At 31.7% G+C, this 22404-nt stretch overlaps 1 protein-coding gene across 3 annotated transcripts in view; it reads right to left on the bottom strand.

Moving 5' to 3' along the window:
- The window catches only part of Cdk5alpha (Cdk5 activator-like protein), a 172754-nt gene that overhangs the window by 46213 nt on the left and 104137 nt on the right, over positions 1-22404 (bottom strand). The window lies entirely within an intron of this gene.

The raw sequence follows: 22404 nt of genomic DNA, 5'->3' as shown, positions 1-22404 counted from the left end.
TCGTTTAAGTGCTCTTTCGCGAAAGCATTACGCACTGGTCTATTGACTGATGATATGAATGACTTCTTGTGTACGACTTGACAAATAAACCCTGCCTTCTATTTAATTTTGCGAATCGTGTCAGTGCAGAGGGATTTCATAAAGTTTTCTTAAAATTTCGAGAGATTTTGGTTTCAGTAAGTAGGGGGTTTTGCTTCATATTTTCTGTCACACGGTTACGTGTTTCACGCTATGCTAGTATTTTTAGCCGCCCTGCACGTGCCGAGATATAAAAAAGCCGGTATGTTTGTAATATTTTATTATTATTTTTATGGATTATTATTTTCAGAGGATCCCTTTGTTTTCTTTTAGGCGAGATTCGATGTTCTAAATTTAATAACAAACTGAATAAAACAAAAATCGATTAAAATTGCTACTTCTACGAAAACAAGTAAAACTGTACCTTTCCGACACTTTTACTCATGCTTTTTACGCGAATAATTCCCATTTTACTACTTATACGTAGACTTTTTCTGCACCGCGGAATGACAACTTTGGGTAAATTTATCGATGAAACTATGGTATCAGATTTTCACTGCTTTAAATTTTATAGGATTATACAACAGACTAGTAATAAAGCACTTAATGTGATTATTCTAAAATTTAACAAAAGAAAATAAGACATAAGCGTGTACGCAGACTTTTTAAGACGAGTGAATGTACATATTGATATTACAACCTCATGTTAGACTATGGCTTATATTTTTATACGCATACCCATGTATTAATATGAAGCTTCTTTTGTGAATATATATGATAGCATGCATAATTGATTACATTTTATTTTAAATATATTGTATGTATGTACTTATATATGCTATGTGTATACCATACTTATATATACATAACATACTATCATAATATACTAAAAACCTTAATAAAAATATTACATTAATAACTTATATGTAATAAATAACTTATATAAATCCTACCTTTCAGCATTTAAAACTTATATACGCATGTACCATGCAAGTTAACGCCACCAATAGCCCATAGGATTTAACCACTATGTAAACAATAACTATATACATATATATATATATACTTATGTACCATCAATCGAATGTGTGAAATATGCTCACACAATACATTAAATACATTATTGTACCATTGATCGAATGTGTCAACAAATATGTCATTGACACATTGGCAATTAGGAAGTGGCCATATAAGCTGGGATATTGTATCTAAACTTGAGTAAAGCATTGTGTCAAAGGAAAAGAAACAAAGAAAACCTAGTTTACTCTTTATATTTAAAGCGTTTCGTTCTGATTTTTTAAAAACTTTCCGTTCTCCGACGAAAAGTTAATTGGCGATCCTGACAGTAAAGTTAAAATAAAAAACACTTCTTAAAAACTTAGTATACTAAAACTTGCAACAAAAAGGTACATTAAAGTAAAATTTACAAACAAGTATCGCAAAAGTTAAAAACAAAAGTATTTAAAAGTACTTCGACACGCTTACAACTTGTGCTGTTTAAAACGCAAAATATAAAGAGCCGGTAACGTGATTTAACGCAAAAACAAATCAAAACCAATATTAATAAAAAGTACGAGTAACAATAGAAAACTGAAATACGAAGCAAGAAAATTCCCAAAACATTGCAGTCTTACAAAGATAACAAATCTTCATCACAACTCGCACACGGGCACGAACAACTATCTCGCACCTCCAACCAAGATATACCTTAAACTCATGCACTGTGAGTATTGTAAATCTGAATGAAAGTTAAAAGTGCTCGTATTTAAAAAAAAGGAAATAAAATTGTATATTCATTTTTTGAAGTGCTTGATATATTAAATCAATTTTCAGTAAGTAAACCAAACGGCTAAGCTGCAAAAAATTCAATGGCCCTTTATATAGAAGGCAATAGACGATATTCGAAATGCAAATGACATTCTGACGAATCACGGGACAGTACTAAACCTAGAAGCTATATTTTGCATACGCTGATAGAAGATCAATTCGCGTAATTGACCAGGAAATAAGCGTTTTGCGACGATCGAAATCCTTAATATACAATACTATTATAATGACGTCAATCAGAAATTGACTTTATTAATCAATAAGACAATAATGGCCCACGGAACAAACTCTGAAATCACAAAACAATTAAATATCAAGAACCATGAAACTGCTTTAAGGACTTTCATAACTGGTTTAAACTATCTACTAAACCAAACACTTTTCACTTAACCATCTAGAGATTTATCAAATGGTCTTGCCAAAACACAAGAGCTGCATTCGAATCAAATGCGAGCACCATTTGTTCTGCAATTCTCAAAAAACAAATATGAATTTGATTCACGAAACCACACAAGTTAATCGAACAATTTAAATTTTCCAATATAATTTAAGTTTTTTCAAATGGTTACCAACCAATATCAAACAAATCCAGGACCACTGGACATTGATCCGTCAGCACAGGTCATTAATAAACGTAGACCTGTTCAAACAATACAAAATAATAGGCAGACCAAGTATCCATAAAATAAGGTACCAAAGATATACTGGAGCAAGTAGCTCATATATACGGGCGGGTATTTATAAAAACAAAAATATTTTAGTAATTAAAATGAGGGTAAGAATCATTAATGGTTCGACTATCATTCAATAATTTCATAACATTCATCTGTTTGGTATTCAGGAACAATTTTATGAAATTGATAACGGAGAGGAGCGATCTCCTAATTGGAATCAATTTCCTAAATAAAATCAGTGCCACAATCGATATTCCAAGTAGAAAATTGATTTACAATAATATTAAAACAGAAAAAATACATTTTCTCAATGATTTAATTATCGTATTACAAACCCCTTAGGACAAGACAGCCGAAGTTTTTACCGGCAAAACAAAAGAAAAAAAGTAAAAAAAAAAACAAAAAAAGGTCCAAAGGTGCCTTTATTTCATTTATAAAAAAAAAAAACAATAATATGGTGAGGATATTTTATAAATAAATAATTTTGAGATTACTAATAAACATGATTTCAAATAATTTGCGGAAAAATATATAAATAATAATAACGAAATTACAAAGAGTCTGAATTTTTATTAATTAATATTTAACAGATATTAATTGAAGAAACATATATAGAAAAAACAGCATTTTCTATAAATAACGGAAAATATAAATACTTAAGAATGCCATTTAAACTATGGAAATATTCCAAGTATATTCCAGAGACCAATGAAAAATATTTTACATGAATACATAGGAAAATTTTGTCATGTATATATAATACAATAGTATATTCAAAAACATTAAAAGAACATATATTTAATTTAAAGTATATAGTACAAACACTTGAAAAACCAAGATTTATATAAACAGAGGTAAAATTTTTAAGATTTATTGTATCCCACAAAGTTATTAAAACTGATAAAAAAATTAGAAACGATAAAAAAGTACTCACTTCCATTACGTTACGACAATCATTGAAACATATCTTGTAGGCGCTGTCCGGGATCGCCATCAGTTCCCACTGCGAATTTTCTTTTACGGCCTTAATCGAGTCGAAACAGATTCCACGGAGTGGTAACTTGAGTTTCGGAAACAAAAAAAGTCGCATTGGGCCAAATCCGGTGAATACGGTGGTTGATCGATAGTATTGAACGAGTTTTTGGTTTTAAAATCGGTCACAATGGTCTTTTTGCAAAAAATTCAACTCTTTTGGAACAAATCGAGCATTGACGCGTCTCATACCCAAATTATCGGCCAAACTCAAACGAGCTGCTTCACGGCCGATGTTTAGTTTACGTGCTATCTCTCTAACACTCGCAGGCGTAGAAGGACGACCGGAACAAGGCATGTCTTCGACGGTTTATCGACCATTTTTAAAGGCTTTGTACCAGTCGTAGACTTGGGTTTTTGATAGAATAGATTGCCCATAAGCCTTTTCTAACATTCGCAACGACTCTGCATACGAAATTTGGTTCGATACGCAAAATTTTATGCAAATTCTTTGTTCAATATATTTTTTTTATTGTAATAATCGCAAAACACTACTAAGGTCGACTGATTTCAACAGCTGCTGCAAACAAACTGGTTGACGCTCATTTTTGGCATAGTAGTTAGGGACAGTGCTACCAACCTAACAAAAAAAAGTGCTGTTTATGTCTAAGAAAAAGTCATTAATTTTGCTTTTATGATGATTTTAACCACTGATGCTTCTAATGTAGCTGTAGGTGCGGTTTTATCCTAAGAGGGAAAACCAATAACATTGGGACTATTTTTCGATTTTTTTTCGTCTCACTATCGATAGTTTATTTTGATCGATGGTTTTTATGCCTCAGTATTCATAAAATTGCAAAATTTCACTTAATATAGCTCCAGGTTGATATAGTCTGATAATACCATGAAGTTCAATTTTGGATACCATGGCTGCCTTAAAATCATTATTTTTTTCATTCTTGGCTTGGTTGCGCGTATTGAGGAATTAGTTTTAACGCAAACTCCTTGCTCGATTTCATGATGCTACTGTGCAAACTTCATCTAGCAGCACTCTTACCCTTTCTTTGATAATTCCACTTATTTTCGGTCTATATATTGTAAAAGTTTGAATGATCTGAAAACCTATGTAAAAACATATGATGGGTTTGTATTGTCTAATTTGTTGATAGAGCTATTAAAAAAACCTCTTTTTGGTTACGAAAACCGCACCGTCACAAAAATGGCCACTATTTTAAACGCACGGCTCAAAATAGAAGGTTTCGTTCCTCTACAATAGCTGATGTTGCAGCAAAAACGTTAGAAGATGAAATAGCTGGTATGAATAAAACCCAATCAGTACCTCAGTATATAGAACAGACTTCACGTCCAACAAGAAATCGAAACCACTTATTTAACCTATTTTGAGTTTCCTCAATAAAAAATTTAGGAGAAGATTAAATCAAACAGAATGGATGCAACCATTTCAGTTCGTCATTATCTCGATGTTTCACCAGATTGATCACCTTTGGACTATTAGACGGTAATCACTTTTAAAGGTTTTTCAAAAACGTAGACATCTTTTAATATGGAAACATATGTTTATGTAATGTATAGTTTTAGACCTAAAAGTCTCTAAAAATTTGTTTTTATTTCCATTACTGAGCAATGAAAATTATTCAATGTCTCTTAGCACTTGTGCCAGTCGATACCTTTGCGTCCCAGCTATTTCTACAGAGTTAAAGATAATGTTTAGCCGCGCTGGATTGCTAATATTATATAAGATAGGAGAGCAGCTAAAAAAGCTTAAAACGTTAATAAATTACTATTTTTAAACAAAAATAAGTGGATTATTATAATTATTATATTATATAAAATACCCTATGGAACTGTTTTTTAAGTATAAATTTATTGATCTCATTTTAAATAAATTTATAAAAAATTTATCTTTTTCTACCTTGTCAGCTCTCAGAGAAATATATATAATAACATGAATAAGTCTTTTATGCAGCTTTATTAAGTTAAATTTGTTTTATAAATAATTCTAATGACTTTTTCATAAAAATGAAGTGTACAAAGTCATAGTCTCTCAATTTCATCCTTATTCACATCCCCTCACAATAGTCACCACCCTAATCATTGTGAGGTCTTTGAATGTTGTGAGGTTTACCTTATGCTGGCGTTAATTCAAAAGCTCAAATGCTCACAATTTCCCCACAAATTTGTGACGTCTGAAAGCAACCCTCACAATGCAAAAACAGTTAAGTATGTTTTATTTATTTAAATATTTTTAAACAAATTTGTATATATTTTATTGAAATAGATTGGATTAACTTTTTTTAAGTTACTAAGTATGAATAAAAACGCATATATGTTTAAAGAATTTGGTCTAGATTTTATTTGTAAATATGTTTATGTTTAAATAATTCAGTTATTTTATTATATTATATATACATATGTATATGTAATATGTAATAATTGCTTTCTCAAAGATCTGGTTATTTCTTCACACAAAAATATGTAATCCTAATGGTTACAAGAGCACATACAATACGAGATAATACAAAACAATAGAAGTATAGTATGCATGCAATACACATTCATTTGACATTTAACAATACGAACGTATTTAGCTAGTTTACGAACTTGCATATAAACAAACAACTCGCATAACACACACACATGATGAAAATAATGAAATAAGAATATGCCTAAAAATAAATGAGATTATTATATTTACACCAAAGTTATTAAATTTGCGAAATTACTTCCTTTTATTGCCTATCCATTTCTTTATTTTGCTTTGTTTATTTCACCTCACGTGGTGACTTTTTTAAGCTTTTTTCTTATGAGGCTCAAGCAAGAATAACTTCACAAAATAAACGTCACAAGAAATCTCACAAATAAACTGCTAAACGAAGAAGTAGGCGGAAAACTATCCATAGTTTCGATAGTATTTTTTATGTTACAGTATCATAACTAGAAAAGGTTTCGAAAAAAATTATCATAATGAAGAAATCATATATAATATGAAAAAATATATGGAGAAGGGAATAAGTTAAATCGTAAATATAAAAAAATAAATAGTAAGAGAAGATTTAGGAAATAAAGTTAAAGTACAAAATAGAAATAAAATAATGCATAGAGATAATATTAAAATTTAATCTCCTATTTTATAGGCACTATGAAGATATACCATTCATTGATATTTTTATATATCACTACTATCACACCGAACATAATAGACTATACAAGAAAAATTATATGCTTATTGAAGAAAAATATGCAATTTTGAAGAATATCGTTCAATATATCATTTGACGAATTTATCATTATTTGAAAATGTTATACAAAAATACAAAACTGATACCGAAATAGTACTAATTGATGACTCAAGTATGGATTCAGAAATACGCATAACAGAAACATTGTTAAAACTATTAATGATTGACAATTAAAGAATAAAAAGAGGAGTTAACGAAATAGGAACAGTTTGGAAATGGATTTCAGGCACATCTGACTTTGACGACTTTATAAAAATAGCAAACAAATAAATTACTTAACATAAAACAATAAAAAACTATTCACAACTAACTCACACATATTTTATTTAATTACGAAATTAACACAAATAATAAATCAACTACAAGGCATCTCTAATAAAATACCTATTTTAATACAAGTATATAGAAACAATCTAATAATCACTGAACTTGAAAATGCAATACAAACTATTACACTAATTAAACTTGGAATTTTAAATCCACTTATTTCACATATATGTTGAAGAAATAAAACAAATAATAAGCGAGTAAAGAATTAATGTAACAATATCAGATCTTATTTATAATTGCACAAAAAAATTATAGGAATAATACATGTTTGACAGATTTGTTAAATAATAAAACCGCTAATTGTACAAAAATAAAAAAGCCAATAAGTCAATAAATATTGTAAAAGACGGTGCTATAATAGTATCCGGAAAACACAATAGAAGGGGTATATTTGATAAATTTTGAAGATAATGTAACTATAGACAGAAAAAAATATGAAAACGCCACTGGAAAAATTTTAAATTATTTTAGAGAAGAAAAGTTTAAGCCACTTTTTGCCAGAGATTATTAAAGAATATTAAAATAAAAATTGTTTGAAATTAAAAAATTTTGAAACAGGAAATAAAAAGAAATCCTGCTTGGTGGTCACTTACTTTACTATTGTTAATAAGCATTATTGGTTATTTTTTTAACAAATTAATTACATATATTGAAATTGAAACAAAAAAGAAAGAGAAGAAATGTTAAAAAATTGTCAATTAAAATTAATCATCTTGAAAATATATATTCGAAGACGGCACGCTTCGTTTTAGAGGTGGGGGGGTTAGCCCATAGCGCTTAACCATTATATACATAAACAATAAATACATAATTGTACCATTATGCGAATGTGGCAACAAATATGTCATTGACACATTGGCAATTGGGAAGCGGCCATCAGTTAACATCTATGTATGTATGGTCCGCCTTACTTCCTAAAATGTAAGTTGAGATATTGTATCTAAACTTAAGTAACGCATTGTATAAAAGGAGAAAAAATAAAGAAGAAAACCTTGTTTACGTGCTCCAACGAAAAGTTAATTTGCACATATGAATGTACAGTGTATCACAAAAATAAGTATGCAGCGTGTTTATCTGTTTTGCCATGCGAAAAAAAGCTTTAAAATTAATATTATTAACCAATTTTTTTTATATTTTCAAGTATTTCATATATTTATATGTCTCCAATAACAAAAAACCCAAACTTAAAGTAATAATTTTTTAAATTACAGAAAAGAATGTTCCAATAGCTTAAAATTACGTCACTAAAGTATGCGGTGTCGTGTTGGAATACAAATGATCCTTCAAGTTACAATCTAGCCGCACTTTCGCTCAAATTTGCTTTTAAAATGTTAAGGTGATCATATTTGTTTATTGTATGCTCAATGAACACAAGATTGCCTACTCCAGGTGCTGCCATATATCCCCACACCATGAGCGACCCACCACCATGTTTTACCGTGGCAGTCATTATTCCGTGGATCAAGCTCAGTATTCGCTTTTCTCCAAACTTTTTCATGTCCATCCGAGCCAAAAATATTGTATTTACTTTCGGCCCAGAAAATAACAGAATTCCAGAAAGGTTCGTCTTTATTTTCGTGCTCTTTCACAAACTTCAATCTTTTTTGTCTGTTAATGTTGTTTATGAATGGGTTTTTACGGACATTACGACCATGGTAGCCAGCATCATACAGTACTCGACGAATAGTTTGGGGATTGCAGGTTTTACCAATCTCTTTTTCAATCTCTGTACTCACTTTTGGTGCACTCTTCTTTCGGTTCACCTGTATCTTGCGTGTTATAATACACCGCTCGTTTGCATCAAATATTTTTGGCCGCCCAGATCTTTCCTTATTTTGTGAATTTCCCTCTTTTTTATATTTTTCTATTATTTTTTGTAGAGGTATAACTACTTTGGTTTGTTATTTTTGCAATTTGCTTCTGACATTTTTTTCATTTATGTAGTTTTATTATAACATTTTTAAATCTTACTTCACTGCCGCGCGGCGCCATGATCAAAATTTAAATTAATTTACGGTTGAAATATTATTAATACTTAGAAATCTTTATATCTTAAACAAAAAATAACTATTAATTGATTTTGAAGGGGACGAATACTGTGTGCCAGCCGAAAACATACTGAATTAGTGAATTGCATAAATACTTACGTGACATGATTTTTGGTTTTTACTGATAAAAACCAACTGTTCTTAATAATGTTACATAACTCAAATAGCGTTACGTTTTAAAATCGCAGCCAAATTGTCGAAGCAAAATTTATAGTAAATCACACAACATTTTCATTTATAAACGCAAACGCACTTTCAACAAGCAATCTCGCTTCATTCATGAAAACAGCTACCCTCACATCTCCCCGAGCATGCATTTGCCTACAAGAAACTTTTCGCGACGATGGCTAAAGCTAAAATCATAAATTTAACAACTTTCTGATGTTCCTTCTGAAAAAGAAAAGTGACAACTCCGCAAACCCGCAAAACACAGAAAAAAGTGACAAAAGTACAACATAGCTCTTGTCGATTTAAAATATTCGTCAATTCTAAAATATTTTTTCATGTCTCGCAAAAATCTGCATCGATATGTATGCATGCTCATACATAAAAAAAAAATATTTACGGTGTGTTTAAGCAGCAAGGGAAGCGATGACAATCGCCGATCGTTCGTTTGCTATTTTTCGGCACAGCTCGGATTTTCTACCAATAACACAATGTATTGACGTTTATGAAAGCAAAAAACGTGAGCTTCGGCCAATTACAATATTTTCCGTGTCAACGAATATTTCGTATGAAACAATGAGTGTACATGAGTTTATATGCGACCGCTTGGTCTTTTAAGATGATATCAAATATTTTAATGATATAATAAAGCAAATAAATTTTTGTATAAATAAATAACTTATCAAACCTATATTAACTACATATTTAGGTATTAATACAAACCTCAATTTATTATATATTTAAAAATATTTTATACGATTTATCAGAAAATGGTAACGTGCTTTGATATCAAATACATATATAGTCGTTTGTAAATAAACGAATATGTAATCGTACAGTTCTTAACATTGAAAGTAACATCATTTTGCTCATTTAAACAAAAAAAGTCGTATTGGGCCAAATCCGGTGAATCCGGTGAATACGGTGGTTGATCGATAGTATTGAACGAGTTTTTGGTTTTAAAATCGGTCACAATGGTCTTTTTGCAAAAAATTCAACTCTTTTGGAACAAATCGAGCATTGACGCGTTTTATACCCAAATTATCGGCCAAAATCAAACGAGCTGCTTCACGGCCGATGTTTAATTTACGTGCTATCTCTCTAACACTCGCATGACGATTTTCGAGCACTTTTTTGATGTTATCGTCAGTGGTAGGCGTAGAAGGACGACCGGAACAAGGCATGTCTTCGACGGTTTATCGACCATTTTTAAAGGCTTTGTACCAGTCGTAGACTTGGGTTTTTGATAGAATAGATTGCCCATAAGCCTTTTCTAACATTCGCAACGACTCTGAATACGAAATTTGGTTCGATACGCAAAATTTTGTGCAAATTCTTTGTTCAAAATTTTTTTTTATTGTAATAATCGCAAAACACTACTAAGATCGACTGATTTCAACAGCTGCTGCAAACTAACTGGTATACTGGGAAGGGGTATACTTGATAAATTTTGAAGATAATGTAACTATAGACAGAACAAAATATGAAAACTCCACTGGAAAAATTTTAAATTATTTTAGAGAAGAAAAGTTTAAGCCACTTTTTGCCAGAGATTATTAAAGAATATTAAAATAAAAATTGTTTGAAATTAAAAAAATTTGAAACAGGAAATAAAAAGAAATCCTGCTTGGTAGTCACTTACTTTACTATTGTTAGTAAGCATTATTGGTTATTTTATTAACAAATTAATTACATATATTGAAATTGAAATAAAAAAGAAAGAGAAGAAATGTTAAAAAATTGTCAATTAAAATTAATCATCTTGAAAATATATATTCGAAGACGGGACGCTTCGTTTTAGAGGTGGGGGGGTTAGCCCATAGCGCTTAACCATTATATACATAAACAATAAATACATAATTGTACCATTATGCGAATGTGGCAACAAATATGTCATTGACACATTGGCAATTGGGAAGCGGCCATCAGTTAACATCTATGTATGGTCCGCCTTAATTCCTAGAATTTAAGCTGAGTTATTGTATCTAGACTTAAGTAACGCATTGTATAAAAGGAGAAGAAATAAAGAAGAAAACCTTGTTTACGTGCTCCAACGAAAAGTTAATTTGCAAATATGAATGTTCAGTATATAACAAAAATAAGTATGCAGCGTGTTTATCTGTTTTGTCATGCGAAAAAAAGCCTTAAAACTAATATTATTAACCAATTGTTTTTATATTTTCCATTATTTCATATATTTATATGTCTCCAATAACAAAAAACCCAAACTTAAAGTAATAATTTTTCAAATTACAGAAAAGAATGTTCCAATAGCTTAAAATTACGTCACTAAAGTATGTATGCACTAAAAATAAATTGCGAAAAAAAAGTTCTAACGGGTTTATTTTTGAGCTTTGATGGACGGTTAAGATTTCGTTGAATGGCCTTTGTACTTTTTAATTGCACTCAACCTGGATGGCATGGACTTCACCAGCTGTTCGGTTACTGAAGGTGGAATCTTGCTCCATTCTTTGATTAAGGAAGCTTTCAAAGATTCTTTGCTGGTTATTTGGAGTCTTCTGATTTTACTTTCTAAATAATCCCAGAAATGCTCGATAGGGTTGACATTAGTAGATAGGCTGGTGTTTGGGTGTTTTGTAAAGAAGACATTCCTTAACAATGCGAGCGGTGTGTTTTGGATCATTGTCGTGTTGGAATACAAATGATCCTTCAATTCCCAATCTAGCCGCACTTTCGCTCAAATTTGCTTTTAAAATGTTAAGGTGATCATATTTGTTTATTGTATGCTCAATGAACACAAGATTACCTACTCCAGGTGCTGCCATACATCTCCACACCATGAGCGACCCACCACCATGTTTTACCGTGGCAATCATTATTCCGTGGATCAAGCTCAGTATTCACTTTTCTCCAAACTTTTTCATGTCCATCCGAGCCAAAAATATTGTATTTACTTTCGTCCGAGAAAATAACAGAATTACAGAAAGGTTCGTCTTTATTTTCGTGCTCTTTCACAAACTTCAATCTTTTTTGTCTGTTAATGACATGGTAGCCAACATCATACAGTACTCGACGAATAGTTTGGGGATTGCAGGTTTTACCAATCTCGTTTTCAATCTTTGTACTCACTTTTGGTGCACTCTTCTTTCGGTTCACCTGTATATTGCGTGTTATAATACACCGCTCGTTTGCATCAAATATTTTTGGCCGCCCAGATCTTTCCTTATTTTGTGAATTTCCCTCTTTTTTATATTTTTCTATTATTTTTTGTAGAGGTATAACTACTTCGGTTTGTTATTTTTCCAATTTGCTTCTGACATTTTTTAATCTTACTTCACTGCCGCGCGGCGCCATGATCAAAATTTAAATTAATTTACGGTTGAAATATTATTAATACTTAGAAATCTTTATATCTTAAACAAAAAATAACTATTAATTGATTTTGAAGGGGACGAATACTGTGTGCCAGCCGAAAACATACTGAATTGGTGAATTGCATACATGCTTATGTGACATGATTTTTGGTTTTTACTGATAAAAACCAACTGTTCTTAATAACGGGAAATGTGAATGCCATCGATCTATCATACTCAAGAAGGCGATGTTATGTGTAATTGTTATTGTAAAAAACTCGAAAAGTTTTATTTTTATTTTGCAATTGATATGACTTTTTTTACGCACATACATAGTGCATACTTATTTTTGTGATACACTGTATATACACATTCAAGTCGCTGTATTACCACTTATCAGTAATAACATGTGCGCGCACGCCTACATTGCTACATTGTAACACAAATAATACATATAATACATAAACATACATACATATGTAAACATGTAAGTATGTCACCACCAAAACTACAAACATTGTTCTCTTAAATCAACACTCGTCTAAAATAGCGTCACATTTTAAAATCGCAGCCAAATTGTCGAAGCAAAATTTATAGTAAATCACGCAACATTTTCATTTATAAACGCAAACGCACTGTCAACAAGCAATCTCGCTTCATTCATGAAAACAGCTACCCTCACATCTCCCCGAGCATGCATTTGCCTACAAGAAACTTTTCGCGACGATGGCTAAAGCTAAAAATCATAAATTTAACAACTTTCTGATGTTCCTTCTGAAAAAGAAAAGTGACAACTCCGCAAACCCGCAAAACACAGAAAAAAGTGACAAAAGTACAACATAGCTCTTGTCGATTTAAAATATTCGTCAATTCTAAAATATTTTTTCATGTCTCGCAAAAATCTGCATCGATATGTATGCATGCTCATACATAAAAAAAAATATTTACGGTGTGTTTAAGCAGCAAGGGAAGCGATGACAATCGCCGATCGTTCGTTTGCTATTTTTCGGCACAGCTCGGATTTTCTACCAATAACACAATGTATTGACGTTTATGAAAGCAAAAAACGTGAGCTTCGGCCAATTACAATATTTTCCGTGTCAACGAATATTTCGTATGAAACAATGAGTGTACATGAGTTTATATGCGACCGCTTGGTCTTTTAAGATGATATCAAATATTTTAATGATATAATAAAGCAAATAAATTTTTGTATAAATAAATAACTTATCAAACCTATATTAACTACATATTTAGGTATTAATACAAACCTCAATTTATTATATATTTAAAAATATTTTATACGATTTATCAGAAAATGGTAACGTGCTTTGATATCAAATACATATATAGTCGTTTGTAAATAAACGAATATGTAATCGTACAGTTCTTAACATTGAAAGTAACATCATTTTGCTCATTTAAACAAAAAAAGTCGCATTGGGCCAAATCCGGTGAATCCGGTGAATACGGTGGTTGATCGATAGTATTGAACGAGTTTTTGGTTTTAAAATCGGTCACAATGGTCGTTTTGCAAAAAATTCAACTCTTTTGGAACAAATCGAGCATTGACGCGTTTTATACCCAAATTATCGGCCAAAATCAAACGAGCTGCTTCACGGCCGATGTTTAATTTACGTGCTATCTCTCTAACACTCGCATGACGATTTTCGAGCACTTTTTTGATGTTATCGTCAGTGATAGGCGTAGAAGGACGACCGGAACAAGGCATGTCTTCGACGGTTTATCGACCATTTTTAAAGGCTTTGTACCAGTCGTAGACTTGGGTTTTTGATAGAATAGATTGCCCATAAGCCTTTTCTAACATTCGCAACGACTCTGCATACGAAATTTGGTTCGATACGCAAAATTTTGTGCAAATTCTTTGTTCAAAAATTTTTTTTATTGTAATAATCGCAAAACACTACTAAGATCGACTGATTTCAACAGCTGCTGCAAACGAACTGGTATACTGGGAAGGGGTATACTTGATAAATTTTGAAGAAAATGTAACTATAGACAGAACAAAATATGAAAACTCCACTGGAAAAATTTTAAATTATTTTAGAGAAGAAAAGTTTACGCCACTTTTTGCCAGAGATTATTAAAGAATATTAAAATAAAAATTGTTTGAAATTAAAAAATTTTGAAACAGGAAATAAAAAGAAATCCTGCTTGGTGGTCACTTACTTTACTATTGTTAGTAAGCATTATTGGTTATTTTATTAACAAATTAATTACATATATTGAAATTGAAATAAAAAAGAAAGAGAAGAAATGTTAAAAAATTGTCAATTAAAATTAATCATCTTGAAAATATATATTCGAAGACGGGACGCTTCGTTTTAGAGGTGGGGGGGTTAGCCCATAGCGCTTAACCATTATATACATAAACAATAAATACATAATTGTACCATTATGCGAATGTGGCAACAAATATGTCATTGACACATTGGCAATTGGGAAGCGGCCATCAGTTAACATCTATGTATGGTCCGCCTTAATTCCTAGAATTTAAGCTGAGATATTGTATCTAGACTTAAGTAACGCATTGTATAAAAGGAGAAGAAATAAAGAAGAAAACCTTGTTTACGTGCTCCAACGAAAAGTTAATTTGCACATATGAATGTACAGTATATCACAAAAATAAGTATGCAGCGTGTTTATCTGTTTTGTCATGCGAAAAAAAGCCTTAAAACTAATATTATTAACCAATTGTTTTTATATTTTCCATTATTTCATATATTTATATCTCTCCAATAACAAAAAACCCAAACTTAAAGTAATAATTTTTCAAATTACAGAAAAGAATGTTCCAATAGCTTAAAATTACGTCACTAAAGTATGTATGCACTAAAAATAAATTGCGAAAAAGAAGTTCTAACGGGTTTATTTTTGAGCTTTGATGGACGGTTAAGATTTCGTTGAATGGCCTTTGTACTTTTTAATTGCACTCAACCTGGATGGCATGGACTTCACCAGCTGTTCGGTTACTGAAGGTGGAATCTTGCTCCATTCTTCGATTAAGGAAGCTTTCAAAGATTCTTTGCTGGTTATTTGGAGTCTTCTGATTTTACTTTCTAAATAATCCCAGAAATGCTCGATAGGGTTGACATTAGTAGATAGGCTGGTGTTTTTAATTGTTTGGGTGTTTTGTAAAGAAGACATTCCTTAACAATGCGAGCGGTGTGTTTTGGATCATTGTCGTGTTGGAATACAAATGATCCTTCAATTCCCAATCTAGCCGCACTTTCGCTCAAATTTGCTTTTAAAATGTTAAGGTGATCATATTTGTTTATTGTATGCTCAATGAACACAAGATTACCTACTCCAGGTGCTGCCATACATCTCCACACCATGAGCGACCCACCACCATGTTTTACCGTGGCAGTCATTATTCCGTGGATCAAGCTCAGTATTCACTTTTCTCCAAACTTTTTCATGTCCATCCGAGCCAAAAATATTGTATTTACTCTCGTCCGAGAAAATAACAGAATTACAGAAAGGTTCGTCTTTATTTTCGTGCTCTTTCACAAACTTCAATATTTTTTGTCTGTTAATGACATGGTAGCCAACATCATACAGTACTCGACGAATAGTTTGGGGATTGCAGGTTTTACCAATCTCGTTTTCAATCTTTGTACTCAATTTTGGTGCACTCTTCTTTCGGTTCACCTGTATCTTGCGTGTTATAATACACCGCTCGTTTGCATCAAATATTTTTGGCCGCCCAGATCTTTCCTTATTTTGTGAATTTCCCTCTTTTTTATATTTTTCTATTATTTTTTGTAGAGGTATAACTACTTTGGTTTGTTATTTTTCCAATTTGCTTCTGACTTTTTTTTCATTTATGTAGTTTTATTATAACATTTTTAAATCTTCCTTCACTACCGCGCGGCGCCATGATCAAAATTTAAATTAATTTACGGTTGAAATATTATTAATACTTAGAAATCTTTATATCTTAAACAAAAAATAACTATTAATTGATTTTGAAGGGGACGAATACTGTGTGCCAGCCGAAAACATACTGAATTGGTGAATTGCATACATACTTATGTGACATGATTTTTGGTTTTTACTGATAAAAACCAACTGTTCTTAATAACGGGAAATGTGAATGCCATCGATCTATCATACTCAAGAAGGCGATGTTATGTGTAATTGTTATTGTAAAAAACTCGAAAAGTTTTATTTTTATTTTGCAATTGATATGACTTTTTTTACGCACATACATAGTGCATACTTATTTTTGTGATACACTGTATATACACATTCAAGTCGCTGTATTACCACTTATCAGTAATAACATGTGCGCGCACGCCTACATTGCTACATTGTAACACAAATAATACATATAATACATAAACATACATACATATGTAAACATGTAAGTATGTCACCACCAAAACTACAAACATTGTTCTCTTAAATCAACACTCGTCTAAAATAGCGTCACATTTTAAAATCGCAGCCAAATTGTCGAAGCAAAATTTATAGTAAATCACGCAACATTTTCATTTATAAACGCAAACGCACTGTCAACAAGCAATTTCGCTTCATTCATGAAAACAGCTACCCTCACATCTCCCCGAGCATGCATTTGCCTACAAGAAACTTTTCGCGACGATGGCTAAAGCTAAAAATCATAAATTTAACAACTTTCTGATGTTCCTTCTGAAAAAGAAAAGTGACAACTCCGCAAACCCGCAAAACACAGAAAAAAGTGACAAAAGTACAACATAGCTCTTGTCGATTTAAAATATTCGTCAATTCTAAAATATTTTTTCATGTCTCGCAAAAATCTGCATCGATATGTATGCATGCTCATACATAAAAAAAAAATATTTACGGTGTGTTTAAGCAGCAAGGGAAGCGATGACAATCGCCGATCGTTCGTTTGCTATTTTTCGGCACAGCTCGGATTTTCTACCAATAACACAATGTATTGACGTTTATGAAAGCAAAAAACGTGAACTTCGGCCAATTACAATATTTTCCGTGTCAACGAATATTTCGTATGAAACAATGAGTGTACATGAGTTTATATGCGACCGCTTGGTCTTTTAAGATGATATCAAATATTTTAATGATATAATAAAGCAAATAAATTTTTGTATAAATAAATAACTTATCAAACCTATATTAACTACATATTTAGGTATTAATACAAACCTCAATTTATTATATATTTAAAAATATTTTATACGATTTATCAGAAAATGGTAACGTGCTTTGATATCAAATACATATATAGTCGTTTGTAAATAAACGAATATGTAATCGTACAGTTCTTAACATTGAAAGTAACATCATTTTGCTCATTTAAACAAAAAAAGTCGCATTGGGCCAAATCCGGTGAATCCGGTGAATACGGTGGTTGATCGATAGTATTGAACGAGTTTTTGGTTTTAAAATCGGTCACAATGGTCTTTTTGCAAAAAATTCAACTCTTTTGGAACAAATCGAGCATTGACGCGTTTTATACCCAAATTATCGGCCAAAATCAAACGAGCTGCTTCACGGCCGATGTTTAATTTACGTGCTATCTCTCTAACACTCGCAGGCGTAGAAGGACGACCGGAACAAGCCATGTCTTCGACGGTTTATCGACTATTTTTAAAGGCTTTGTACCAGTCGTAGACTTGGGTTTTTGATAGAATAGATTGCCCATAAGCCTTTTCTAACATTCGCAACGACTCTGAATACGAAATTTGGTTCGATACGCAAAATTTTGTGCAAATTCTTTGTTCAAAAATTTTTTTTATTGTAATAATCGCAAAACACTACTAAGATCGACTGATTTCAACAGCTGCTGCAAACGAACTGGTATACTGGGAAGGGGTATACTTGATAAATTTTGAAGAAAATGTAACTATAGACAGAACAAAATATGAAAACTCCACTGGAAAAATTTTAAATTATTTTAGAGAAGAAAAGTTTACGCCACTTTTTGCCAGAGATTATTAAAGAATATTAAAATAAAAATTGTTTGAAATTAAAAAATTTTGAAACAGGAAATAAAAAGAAATCCTGCTTGGTGGTCACTTACTTTACTATTGTTAGTAAGCATTATTGGTTATTTTATTAACAAATTAATTACATATATTGAAATTGAAATAAAAAAGAAAGAGAAGAAATGTTAAAAAATTGTCAATTAAAATTAATCATCTTGAAAATATATATTCGAAGACGGGACGCTTCGTTTTAGAGGTGGGGGGGTTAGCCCATAGCGCTTAACCATTATATACATAAACAATAAATACATAATTGTACCATTATGCGAATGTGGCAACAAATATGTCATTGACACATTGGCAATTGGGAAGCGGCCATCAGTTAACATCTATGTATGGTCCGCCTTAATTCCTAGAATTTAAGCTGAGATATTGTATCTAGACTTAAGTAACGCATTGTATAAAAGGAGAAGAAATAAAGAAGAAAACCTTGTTTACGTGCTCCAACGAAAAGTTAATTTGCACATATGAATGTACAGTATATCACAAAAATAAGTATGCAGCGTGTTTATCTGTTTTGTCATGCGAAAAAAAGCCTTAAAACTAATATTATTAACCAATTGTTTTTATATTTTCCATTATTTCATATATTTATATCTCTCCAATAACAAAAAACCCAAACTTAAAGTAATAATTTTTCAAATTACAGAAAAGAATGTTCCAATAGCTTAAAATTACGTCACTAAAGTATGTATGCACTAAAAATAAATTGCGAAAAAGAAGTTCTAACGGGTTTATTTTTGAGCTTTGATGGACGGTTAAGATTTCGTTGAATGGCCTTTGTACTTTTTAATTGCACTCAACCTGGATGGCATGGACTTCACCAGCTGTTCGGTTACTGAAGGTGGAATCTTGCTCCATTCTTCGATTAAGGAAGCTTTCAAAGATTCTTTGCTGGTTATTTGGAGTCTTCTGATTTTACTTTCTAAATAATCCCAGAAATGCTCGATAGGGTTGACATTAGTAGATAGGCTGGTGTTTTTAATTGTTTGGGTGTTTTGTAAAGAAGACATTCCTTAACAATGCGAGCGGTGTGTTTTGGATCATTGTCGTGTTGGAATACAAATGATCCTTCAATTCCCAATCTAGCCGCACTTTCGCTCAAATTTGCTTTTAAAATGTTAAGGTGATCATATTTGTTTATTGTATGCTCAATGAACACAAGATTACCTACTCCAGGTGCTGCCATACATCTCCACACCATGAGCGACCCACCACCATGTTTTACCGTGGCAGTCATTATTCCGTGGATCAAGCTCAGTATTCACTTTTCTCCAAACTTTTTCATGTCCATCCGAGCCAAAAATATTGTATTTACTTTCGTCCGAGAAAATAACAGAATTACAGAAAGGTTCGTCTTTATTTTCGTGCTCTTTCACAAACTTTAATCTTTTTTGTCTGTTAATGACATGGTAGCCAACATCATACAGTACTCGCCGAATAGTTTGGGGATTGCAGGTTTTACCAATCTCGTTTTCAATCTTTGTACTCACTTTTGGTGCACTCTTCTTTCGGTTCACCTGTATCTTGCGTGTTATAATACACCGCTCGTTTGCATCAAATATTTTTGGCCGCCCAGATCTTTCCTTATTTTGTGAATTTCCCTCTTTTTTATATTTTTCTATTATTTTTTGTAGAGGTATAACTACTTTGGTTTGTTATTTTTCCAATTTGCTTCTGACTTTTTTTTCATTTATGTAGTTTTATTATAACATTTTTAAATCTTACTTCACTACCGCGCGGCGCCATGATCAAAATTTAAATTAATTTACGGTTGAAATATTATTAATACTTAGAAATCTTTATATCTTAAACAAAAAATAACTATTAATTGATTTTGAAGGGGACGAATACTGTGTGCCAGCCGAAAACATACTGAATTGGTGAATTGCATACATACTTATGTGACATGATTTTTGGTTTTTACTGATAAAAACCAACTGTTCTTAATAACGGGAAATGTGAATGCCATCGATCTATCATACTCAAGAAGGCGATGTTATGTGTAATTGTTATTGTAAAAAACTCGAAAAGTTTTATTTTTATTTTGCAATTGATATGACTTTTTTTACGCACATACATAGTGCATACTTATTTTTGTGATACACTGTATATACACATTCAAGTCGCTGTATTACCACTTATCAGTAATAACATGTGCGCGCACGCCTACATTGCTACATTGTAACACAAATAATACATATAATACATAAACATACATACATATGTAAACATGTAAGTATGTCACCACCAAAACTACAAACATTGTTCTCTTAAATCAACACTCGTCTAAAATAGCGTCACATTTTAAAATCGCAGCCAAATTGTCGAAGCAAAATTTATAGTAAATCACGCAACATTTTCATTTATAAACGCAAACGCACTGTCAACAAGCAATCTCGCTTCATTCATGAAAACAGCTACCCTCACATCTCCCCGAGCATGCATTTGCCTACAAGAAACTTTTCGCGACGATGGCTAAAGCTAAAAATCATAAATTTAACAACTTTCTGATGTTCCTTCTGAAAAAGAAAAGTGACAACTCCGCAAACCCGCAAAACACAGAAAAAAGTGACAAAAGTACAACATAGCTCTTGTCGATTTAAAATATTCGTCAATTCTAAAATATTTTTTCATGTCTCGCAAAAATCTGCATCGATATGTATGCATGCTCATACATAAAAAAAAAATATTTACGGTGTGTTTAAGCAGCAAGGGAAGCGATGACAATCGCCGATCGTTCGTTTGCTATTTTTCGGCACAGCTCGGATTTTCTACCAATAACACAATGTATTGACGTTTATGAAAGCAAAAAACGTGAACTTCGGCCAATTACAATATTTTTCGTGTCAACGAATATTTCGTATGAAACAATGAGTGTACATGAGTTTATATGCGACCGCTTGGTCTTTTAAGATGATATCAAATATTTTAATGATATAATAAAGCAAATAAATTTTTGTATAAATAAATAACTTATCAAACCTATATTAACTACATATTTAGGTATTAATACAAACCTCAATTTATTATATATTTAAAAATATTTTATACGATTTATCAGAAAATGGTAACGTGCTTTGATATCAAATACATATATAGTCGTTTGTAAATAAACGAATATGTAATCGTACAGTTCTTAACATTGAAAGTAACATCATTTTGCTCATTTAAACAAAAAAAGTCGCATTGGGCCAAATCCGGTGAATCCGGTGAATCCGGTGAATACGGTGGTTGATCGATAGTATTGAACGAGTTTTTGGTTTTAAAATCGGTCACAATGGTCTTTTTGCAAAAAATTCAACTCTTTTGGAACAAATCGAGCATTGACGCGTTTTATACCCAAATTATCGGCCAAAATCAAACGAGCTGCTTCACGGCCGATGTTTAACTTACGTGCTATCTCTCTAACACTCGCAGGCGTAGAAGGACGACCGGAACAAGCCATGTCTTCGACGGTTTATCGACCATTTTTAAAGGCTTTGTACCAGTCGTAGACTTGGGTTTTTGATAGAATAGATTGCCCATAAGCCTTTTCTAACATTCGCAACGACTCTGAATACGAAATTTGGTTCGATACGCAAAATTTTGTGCAAATTCTTTGTTCAAAAATTTTTTTTATTGTAATAATCGCAAAACACTACTAAGATCGACTGATTTCAACAGCTGCTGCAAACGAACTGGTATACTGGGAAGGGGTATACTTGATAAATTTTGAAGAAAATGTAACTATAGACAGAACAAAATATGAAAACTCCACTGGAAAAATTTTAAATTAT

The sequence above is a fragment of the Bactrocera oleae genome, chromosome 3 (assembly GCF_042242935.1).
Source record: "Bactrocera oleae isolate idBacOlea1 chromosome 3, idBacOlea1, whole genome shotgun sequence".
Lineage (NCBI taxonomy): Eukaryota > Metazoa > Arthropoda > Insecta > Diptera > Tephritidae > Bactrocera > Bactrocera oleae.
Note: the sequence above shows the minus strand (reverse complement) of the source record. Positions and strands in the feature narration are given on the sequence as shown.